Here is a 10,703-nt window from a genome sequence, read left to right as displayed (position 1 = left end):
ATAATGATGCCTACTCCATTGCGTGCACTTACTTTTCCTGTATACCAAAGTTTGAAACCTTGAATATCCTTAGCTTCTTCTCCACGCCATTTTGTTTCTTGCAAGCAAAGGATATTGATTTTCCTTTGAATCATAACCCCTACAACCTCTACAGATTTACAATTTAATGTCCCAACATTCCAAGTACCAAATCTAATTTTGCTCTTATGGACTAACTTCTTTAGCCGCGTGCGTCCAGAATGACGCGGTAGCCCTTGCTCATTTAACACTACATCCGGGCGCCGATGCAGCGGCTCTAACTCACTTATCACTGTACTCGAGCCATGCAGCGCGTTACTTACGGGCAACGACCTAGCATTAACATTATAACGTCTATTGTCCATGTTCATGATAGATTCAACAAATTTTTACATTGGCTGTTGATGGCCTAACACAACCCTCCTCCTTTACCCGGGCTTGGGACCGGCTATAAACATAGGCGGAGTTACAGTGCTGAAATAAATTAACAAGAAATAGATATATACATATATTTCAAGGATATATTTGAAAAAAAGGATAATACACGAGGGGAGAAAGGAAAGGAGCTCATGTAACAATAGTATATTCCCTAGAGCCCAAAACTCCATCAGTTAATAATGACTTTAATAAAAGAAATAAGCTATTACACATACTTGAAGAGAGTTAATTGATGAAGATGATTGAGACAAAGCCACTGAATAGTTAGAACTACTTTGGATAGAGATGTAACCTACATATTAAAATTGTAACTCACGATAGTTCCTAGGATTCAAAATAGTTCCAACAAGTTTGGTTCCTCAAGATCACAATAATATTTAACAAAAATGTCAACAGTAACCATCAGCAAATCCTTGCTTACTTTCTCTAATATAGCCACACTTGATTAGATAAATAATTAGAAAAGGAATGGCAAACAATATATTGACAACCCCATCATCCGTAAAATCTACAATCTACATTCACATTGAAATCAAATTAAGATTCACCCCTAAGACCAAAGTACATGGCAAGTCCAATAAGCTCACGATCAAATGCCAAGTTCATTCCACACATGGGGAATAGAGTTCCCTTTGGTATGTCAAAACCGCATCCACATACCTTAAAACCATAGTGATAATACTCAAACTTAAACTCAAGCAATATATTAGTGTTTATAGCCAAATTTCAAGAGTCTAAACTCTTGCACTTACCCATTGTTCCTCTCAATAGGCTTCACAAGCTGTGTAGGTGCATCATAATCTGGAATGTTAAGCCACAGGCCATGAGAAACAACAGTTGGAACACCTTCACAGAGACTGAAATGGTAGCCACGAACAAAATCTTCAAGGACTCACAGTAAGGATCATTTAGGGTGTTGAAAAACAAGGGAGTGGATGGATTGAGAATGTTCTTGATATGCTGTTCAACTGCATTGACCTTCTTTCCAGACGGATTGCTAGCAACATAACCCATAAAAGCAATAACAAAATACATTAGAAGTATTGTAGAAATATAAATACTCAGACTTTAAGTAACAAATGCAATCGCAAGTATAATAAATTAACGAAATTCTCACACATTACAAAATATGCTACACACAAGTAATAATACTAATGTCAATAGAAAATCCGGCTCCTGGATCACAGAATTCCATTAGATGGAACTAACGGAATCCCTTATTTAACAATACAAAAAGAAAACAGAACAAGAATTCCAATCATTCAATTCCAAAATGAATGTAGAGATGCAAGCTGATGAAAGAGAAGAAAATGAATAGCTTGATCATCTGTCATTCTAAAAGACATTGATACCAAGAGTGGTGGGTCCTCCTAGAATGTGGATCCCACTATATCTTATACACACGACATGTTTGTTTCAAATGAAATCAACTAATTTATATTAATTGAATAATTTTTAGTTTTCTTTTATTTTGAGGCAACTGCTGCAGCTCCTTTAAGCTTTAGCTATCAATGGACTTAGTCCATTTCTAAACTCACTACACTTGTACACCATTTTGGAATGATACTTTGGATCTCTAAAAATATTAAAAGCTACACCATTTTTATATTTTCGAAAACACTCTTAAAAAAATATTTTGAACTTCTTAAAATATTAATTACGATATTTTAGAATTTTAGAAAATAACTATAATTTTTAATATTACATTTATTTTTATTTATAACTCACTCTTAACATACTTAAAAAAAAAACTCCAAACTCATTATTTTTAAAAAAATTTAATAAATTTTTAATTTTGTTCTTATTAAATATGCATAATTACCATCATACTTTCTTTCACTAACATTTAATAAAATTAAAAAAAAAAACTTGTAATAAAAATTCAACGACATGATTTATAGATTGGACAACAAAATTTTATTTCTATCTCATAAATAAGATTGGAGAGTAGCCTTTAATTCAAATATTAAATAATTAATATTTACTAGTCAAATATTCACATTTACAAGTAGAATTACATCATTTACAAGTTAAATTTAACAGTTTAGTGTTTACAACTCAAACTTTCATCCATTAAATTAAATTTAATGTTACAAGTCACACTTTTTTTCTAATTACCCTCAAGTCTCATGACACCTATCAATATTAATATTAAATGAAATTAAGGGAACTTATTTATATTTAATTTAATTCTGTTACCTGTTGCCTATGGATAATCTTCCCTGAAAAAAAAAAAATACACCCCAAAAAAATCAATCAAGAATCAACTCATGGGTGACAATATTTTCTTCCTTTACATTTTTTGGGACCCAACAAAGACATGTAAAACAATGTTCGCAACAATACAAACAAAATTGTAGGTCTTAATAATGAAGACAAATTCCACAGTAAGTCTGTGAATACAGAGACAATTTTTAGAAAAATAAAAACGAAAGACAAAATTCAAAAATGAAAGACAACAAAATCACCAGAGATTTCACTGCTGTACACAGAAATTTTATCACATAAATTGAACAGTGCGAACGGATTACATCTAAGGCCAGAAGCCAAGCAATCACAATACAAGAACAAGAACAATATATCCAGAATCAAAGGCATGACAAATCGCACGAGAGACAAAAATAAGAACTCACAAAGCAGTCATCGTCGATAGTGTACCACCGGAAGGGGTCCTTGAAGGAGAGGCAGGAAGCCTTAAGACCAAGAATCCGATTGATGTCATTGCGATTGTACCACTTTTTCTTTTTCTTTCTTTCCTTGTAACTTTCCTGTGATCGAAACCCCCAGTTCTTAAATTTCGATCTAACGAATGTACAAGATCAATCACAGTCCATGAAATTTCTCTCCAACACTTTTTTTTTTCTCTTTTTTTTATTAAAAGATTCAGATATCTTTTAATCAGTAAACAAACACATCTCAAAAGGAGGAAGAATTGACCAAAACATAGTCCTCCACTTCGACAAGATGCTCCATGCTCAACACAATAGGAGACGAAGCGATTCCTCCTCTGCCATTCAAGGAAAATCAAAGGCACATGAACACGCACATTGAGCAGCTCTGTAGTAGATAAAGATTCTTGACTACCGAAGATGATTGAAACATTTTAATGTATCGATGGAATCGCAGAAGGGAGACGTACACGGGACTTGTCAGACCGAACAGCTTCGGTCACTAGTGCAGGAAGAAGAAACGACGCCGAGGAGGACTGGAAGACGCACGGACACGAGCGGCGGCCGTGCAAGCGATGGACCAAGCTAGAAGATGAATTGACGACACAAATCGAAGAGTAGATCATCGCAGCCAACGGGATTTGAACATGCTGTGACGCAACTCAATCTGGCCAGAAATAGGTGGCAGGGACTGCGAAATTAAACACGGCAGAAATTGATCGGAGCGACGGATGGGAACACGGAGCCGAACAGAGGTTAGATCTGCCTTTCCCAACTGGGAGAGAGCTTTCCAAGCTTGGATAGGGGAAGGGAACCTATTAAGGGAATTCGAAACGACGAAGTGGGGGTCTGGCGTCAAGTTTTGGCAAGAGTTAAATTAAAAAATATATATATATATATAAAACATCAATTAATAAAAAGAAATTAGCCTGTAATATATCAGTCTACAATAATTCTAATCGGATTGGGAGGAGTGAAGAGTTCTTTGTCATGAGAGATATTAAATGAAACAGAAGCGAAATAGTTAATAATTAATACTTAATAAATTAACAATTAACAATTAACAAATTAACAATTAACAAATTAACAAATATCAAAATATCTTGTACCAGTAAAAAGAGATATTTAAAAAAAATGGTAAAATAATTTCTTTCGAGAGCACAAAAAAATTACAAATGTCATATCTTACAAACATTGTGCTATATATAGTTACGTACTTTTTATTTTATAAATTTAAATTTAAATGTTTTCATAATTTGTTCTAAAAAATGTTTTCATAATTAATTTAATGTAAGATATAATTTTATATTTAATTTAATATAATTTAAATTAAGTTTAAATTAAATAATTAATATAATAATACAATATTAAAAAAATATTAATTATTTATACTTATTTTTCATTAATTATTAATTAATATTATACTTTTATTTTATTATTAGTGTAAAAGAGAAAATTATCTCCTAAATTATATGTTTAAAAGTGTCTGTGATCCTGATTCAATTTTTACAATGTTTCTGCAACTTTTAAAATTATACAATATGTCCTTTTCATTATAAAAATTAATTATAACCATTACTTGATTAAAAAATAATAAAAAATAATTTCAAAAATTACAAAAAATGATCAATAAAATTTTTTTTATCATTGTTTCATAATTTTTGGACCTTTATCTATAATTTTTGGATCTTTAATGTAATTTTTGTATCCTTATCTTTAATTTTTTTAAGTCTTTTTTTGTTATTTTATTATCAACCATCAATTAAAATTAACTTTTTTTAATGAAAGAGGTAGAGTACACTATTTTTAAAAGTTGTAAAAAAAAAAAAACATTGCACAAAACATGAATTTAGGGTCTAAATGCTTTTAAACTTCTAGTTTTAGATTTCTAATTTGAGGCTAATTTGATCTTTTATCCTTATTATTATTACTTCTTTTATGTGGAAATGCTCTGGAAGACTCTTTTTAAATTATTATTTCTTGTAAAGCCTTCCAAAGTGCTTTGGTTTGGAAATGTTTTTGCCAAAAACACTCATGTACGTCATTTTTAATAGGGAAGACAATGAAATTAAAATAAATTTGATACAGGTAATGATTAAAACACACATAGCAAGCTACGACTTGGATGAGTTATTATATTATTGTTTTTTAATATATATAAAATATATTATTTAGGTTTGGAGTTAGGTACGGGATAAATTATTAATTTTATATGTATATACATATTAATTTTTACCTATTTCAAATTCAAATCCCATCTATCTAGATGGCTTTCGAAAACTTTGATTGATGTTTGGAAAATTAAGCTTCATACAATTGAGTATTACACACACACACATTTGAATTCAAATTATAATCTATTTATTTATATTATTATTAGATATTAAAGTTAATTTTTCTATTTGAAATTCAACTATGATCTGTCTTGTTGATGTATTTCTAATGTGGAATGACATCTTAATAATATTATGTATTTAAAGATTTGATGAACTAACATTTTATTTCATGTAATGAAATTATCTTATTTAATTTGAAGATATGCTAACTTGAATTTCAAAGATGGATTCTATTTTAAATTTAATTTGATACTTAAAAATTACTCATAATAATTATTTATACTAAACATAATTAAAATTTTTAAGTAATTTCTTTGTTTTTAATTGATCTCACCTATAAAATATTTTAGTGAGAGGTTACCAGAAAGGTATTAGGACCCATTTGTTTAAGATTAAAAAATAAGTGATTTTTTTTTTGGAGATTTTAGGTTTTTATAAAAAAAGATTTATCTGTTAGAAATTTTATAAAAGCATACATTATTTATGATTAATTACCATAATAAAAAAAGTAATTATTAGTTAATTATTTTAAATTTTATGGTATCTTCCTAATTTTTTTTATAAAAATAAGTAAGTTATTATATTATTTTAAAATTTTATAATATTTCTATGGATCCTACCTCTTTAAAAACACTCTTTCTCATCTATACATTAAATTATTTACAAAAGCTATTCAAAGTAACTTTTTAAAATAATCATAAATCAATTTTTTATCTTTAATTATTTTTAAAATTTTAAAAAAAATATAACAAGACTCACAAAACAAATTTTGTGCCAAAACAAAAAGTGATTTTTTTAATAAAATAAGCTAAAACAAATGGGGCCTAAATTGACTAAGCAACATAATATTTAAATTAATCTCACACAAGAATTATCTATAGATTTAATATTTCTTATTACTCACAAGTATCTTCCTATTAGAGATAATCCTATTTGAGGCACAGTTGATACTAAATACGGGCACTTTTCTAGTGACTAAGTAATGATTACAAAATATCATTAAAAATATTTTGATTGTTTCTTTAATTTTAATATCATTAAAAATATTCCATTTAAGATTCTAAAATGCATAATTATATTAATTAAAAATCACATAAAAAATTAAATTTATTAATTTTCCTCCATAATATTTTTATCTTCTGTCTTCTATTTCTATGAGTATAGTTTCTTCCCTGAGGCTTCCTTTTTAGCTTTGTAACTTCTGGTGTGTTTTCTATATCTTAAACATGATTCTATATTCTACAACTATATAGGTCGTGCCCTTTTTCCAGGTTCTTTATACCTATTTTCATTACTAATGCTTCTCTACATTTCATCTTATCATCTTTTTAGTCTTGTACTCTAGTTTAAGTTTAGAAACAATCAAAATAGATTGGTCATTCGAACAAGTTTGATCGTATAATTTCTACCATAGACTTTGAAAATCTTTTCCTGTCTTCTATTTGTTAGGCGTATAAATATAGGCTCGTCTAATGTAACATCCTAAAACTTTAAATCTAGAAAAATGGATTAATTAAGGGATATAAATTAGTTAAAAATATAATTAATTTATTTAATTATGTTTTTGGGTGGCTAATTGGATTTTTGGGTCATATTTGGCTTTAAATTGAAATAGGATGAAAGTCGGATCAAGTCGGAGGCATTGGGGGGAGCAAAATTAAGTTGTTGCTCGCTGCACCGTGAGCTGCAACTTGCGTGGTGCGCGCTGTGGCGCACGGCACGGTAGGCAACTTAAATTTTCGGGAATCATTAGAAATGGACAGTTTTTAGGGTTTGAAAACCTAGAGCACGAAGGGGGCAACTTTGGGCACTGCTAGGGCATCAATTTGGAAGGATTTTGAAGATCATTTGAGTCTCCAAACTTTTGGGTAAGTTTCCTACCCTCTCCTCTACCTTTTCATCTCATTTTCCATGGGATTTAGAAGAGTGAGAATTTGGTCTGATTGGATTAAGCCATGAGTCAATGTTTTGAATGTTTCTATTAACTCTAAATATTTAATTTAGGTTTATTGATCTTAAATATGTGGTAATAGGAAGCTACTTTCTTATTTAGTGAAAGTTGGTTCAAGCCCTCACTTGATCATAGGGTGTTGAAGTGTGATAAGTTGAGATATTGAGTTTATGTTGTGATAGAGTTAGAAAGAGACTTGAAGGGATGATGTGAACAAATTCTAATCTTGATAAGTCTATTTGTTAAGAATTTGAGTGAGAAGTGGGAGAATTGGGAGGTTATTATTAGCTAATGGTGCTTGTGTTAATTAAAAATTAACATATGGTACTTGTTGATGTAGATTGTGGTGTGGGAAGACTTACCTTGACACAAGAAGAAATTTAGTACCACGGGGTAACCCTTTTAGTAACAAAAGGGTTGAGGTAACTAGATAATTTGCATTGTTTATTACCTTGTATAAGTTATTCTCAAGTTGCTTTTTTATGAATTGTGAGTATATGTATAAATTCCTTAAAGGTTAACTTTTTAGAAAATGAGTGGAGTATTGCTTTGTGAAAGTCTATATTTTGAAGTAAATGGTAAGGTTTTGTTATATTTGTTTAGAAAGTTATTATGCTTGTTCAAGTGGAGATATGTAGTGAAATGTGGCATATTAGAGAGTGGGAGGTCACCCTAGTGGAGACAGTGAAGATTAAGTCCCATATGGCATTGCTAACACCTCGGACGCCAGGTGCAACATTTACTCTCCTTAGTGCCCGAAAATGGGTACGGTGTGTTGGAGACTTATTCTCCTTAGTACCTAACAGGGTGTGGAGTTGGAGACTATGCTCCTTAGCATCCGTAGGATGCAGTGTTGGAGTAACGACACCCCAATTACTTTGTAATAGGGGCAACTAGTAGTCCAGAAGTGGTTTAGGACACCTTAGCCGGGTAGTCCTACCATGGATGTTGAGCTTGGGAGCCATACATGTGGTTTGGTTCTATGAAATAGCCTACTAGTTCGGTCAGGAGAGTATTAAAAGAACGGATAGTTAGGGATCATGCATGCAAATTTGTGGTGATCTTATCTGATGTGATCATGTTACTTATTTAATACTTGTTTATAACTTGGCTTGTTAATCAATAATGTAGATTATATTAGTTACTGAGATTTTTATCTCACCCGTGGATTAACATTTTACAGGTGCTACTAGTGAGACTGAGCTAGGGAGGAAATCGGGCAGGGGCTAGCATATCTGCTACACTCTTTGTAAAGCCCGATTTTGGTTTGAGTGGTGTACATAAACTTGTTTTATAATATTATATGTTGCTAACTAGGAATGCATATCATTTTAATTGGTTACACTTGTTTCATAATATGTATTATGTATTTTAGCCTAATATTGTATATAAGGTAAATATGTGGTAATTTTTATGGTGATGAGCTAAATACTAATATAAATGAAGGAATGTTTTTATTTACGTGATGACAATATCTTTGTAGTGTATTATGTGGCAATAGAAGCCAAATAGCATATATGATGTTGATTTGGTATTTTGGTCCATTAGGCAAAATGGCCATCAAGTGGCCAAATTTTGTGTTTAGTATGTTTTTTATGTTTGGTTGGTCACTCAAGTGTATTTGGTCTATTGGACTTGTTCAAGCCTCACAATGGGTTAATGTATAAGTTATAAGTTTTGGGTACTTGGATGGTTGAAAATTTCTTTAAAAAACTGACTTTTGCATTCAAGTATCTAAAATTCTCATACGGTGTTCAGATCGTAATGAAACTTGTACCATTAGTTAGCTTATTGAATAATCTTTGCGTGGGCCTTGAATCACTCCAATCGAACATTAGATGTGAAAATGGTGTGCGTTCGAAGTTCGTCCAGAAAAGCTATCATGATAGCATTGCTGTCATGGACACGCGCGTCACGGGTGCATTTCGCACAGCCACGGTGTACGATATAGCAAGAAAACATGGCATTCTGTGCCACAAGCTGCGGCGCACGGACCACGAGCCGTGACGCATAGACCAAAACACTCAAAAATGACATTTTTGGCCTGTTTTGAAGTGGTTTGCTTCCCTAAAACTTTTCCATGCTTCCAATTGTCTATATAAATTATTAAGTTTGAGCTCAAAACTATCAATTTAAAGGGTTTTTTATAGGATCCCAATATTCCTCAAATTATTTTTAAAAGATTATTAGTTTTAACCCTTGTATATATAATGTGAGATTAGGAGCAAATTTTTGCTCCTAATTAAAATTGGTTGTTGTGATTGTGTAGTGAATTTTGATAATGTCAAGGTGGACATTACATCTAAACCTAAATTGAAGTTAGGTTAATTATAACCTGTATCATTCTTATATGCATCCAATTATATTTATCTCTAAATTTATAGTTGTTTCTTTTGGAATTATATATATATATATATATATTGTCTTTCTTTGTTAATTCCTATCTCTTTTTCTATTGTTTGAGTTCATAAGAGAAATCAAAATTAGTTATTTTGTAAATCTTTTTTTCTTTAAATGTAGGCATTGACCAATTGGTCAACATTTCTTGAAGGGTGATTGTAAGATTTTTTGATTCTCTAAAAATTTGACTATTTCTTATTTTTTCTATATCTTCCTTAGGTTCACTATTTCTATTAGACTATAAGTTCAAGCTTTTTTAAAACTCAATCTCTCTTCCTTACTAGACTCAGATCCTATCATTTTCTAAACCAATCATTTTTCTATCTATACTGAATTTATTCTTCTATTGTTCTTCTTTTTTCTTAAGTTTCACGGGAACAACCACCATCTAATTCAATGAACTTTCACACACTGCCAGGTCTTGGGATCACAAGTTTACCAACATTTCTACCAGAAAAACATTTAAACAGTATAAAATAAAAACAGTTTAAATCGATAAATGAGTAGAATTTAGAAAAACAATTAGGCTCTAATACCATATGTGCGGGAGCAAGATTAAAAACATAAAAACTTGAAAACATAGAGTATTAAACTTTATTAATAAAAAGAGGAGGTACAATGGAAGTGGCAGGAGATGGGGATGGATGAAAGAAATTACAAGTAAAAGGTGAGAGAAATATTGGTTATAAGAGTGAGATAGATGAAAGTAACTCAATAATCATAAGCGTCAAGAGCTTCTGATTTTATAGAGTTTCAAAAGTCCTTGGTTACAAAACTCAAGTTACTTTTCTTACAACGTGGTGGTTGGGTACTTTTAATTTTCACCTTGCAATTCTTTCCTATATGATATCAAGAACCTCTATAGATAACTCTAGTAGAGGATATAAACTT

At 30.8% G+C, this 10,703-nt stretch overlaps 1 pseudogene; it reads right to left on the bottom strand.

The window, feature by feature from the left end:
* Positions 1 to 635: 635 nt before the first annotated feature.
* Positions 636 to 3,751, bottom strand: LOC129297458 (UDP-arabinopyranose mutase 3-like; annotated as a pseudogene).
* Positions 3,752 to 10,703: the final 6,952 nt, after the last annotated feature.

This window comes from Prosopis cineraria, unplaced genomic scaffold (genome assembly GCF_029017545.1).
Source record: "Prosopis cineraria cultivar Desert tree isolate PC_DT_omini unplaced genomic scaffold, ASM2901754v1 PC531, whole genome shotgun sequence".
NCBI classification, from domain to species: domain Eukaryota; kingdom Viridiplantae; phylum Streptophyta; class Magnoliopsida; order Fabales; family Fabaceae; genus Prosopis; species Prosopis cineraria.
Note: the sequence above shows the minus strand (reverse complement) of the source record. Positions and strands in the feature narration are given on the sequence as shown.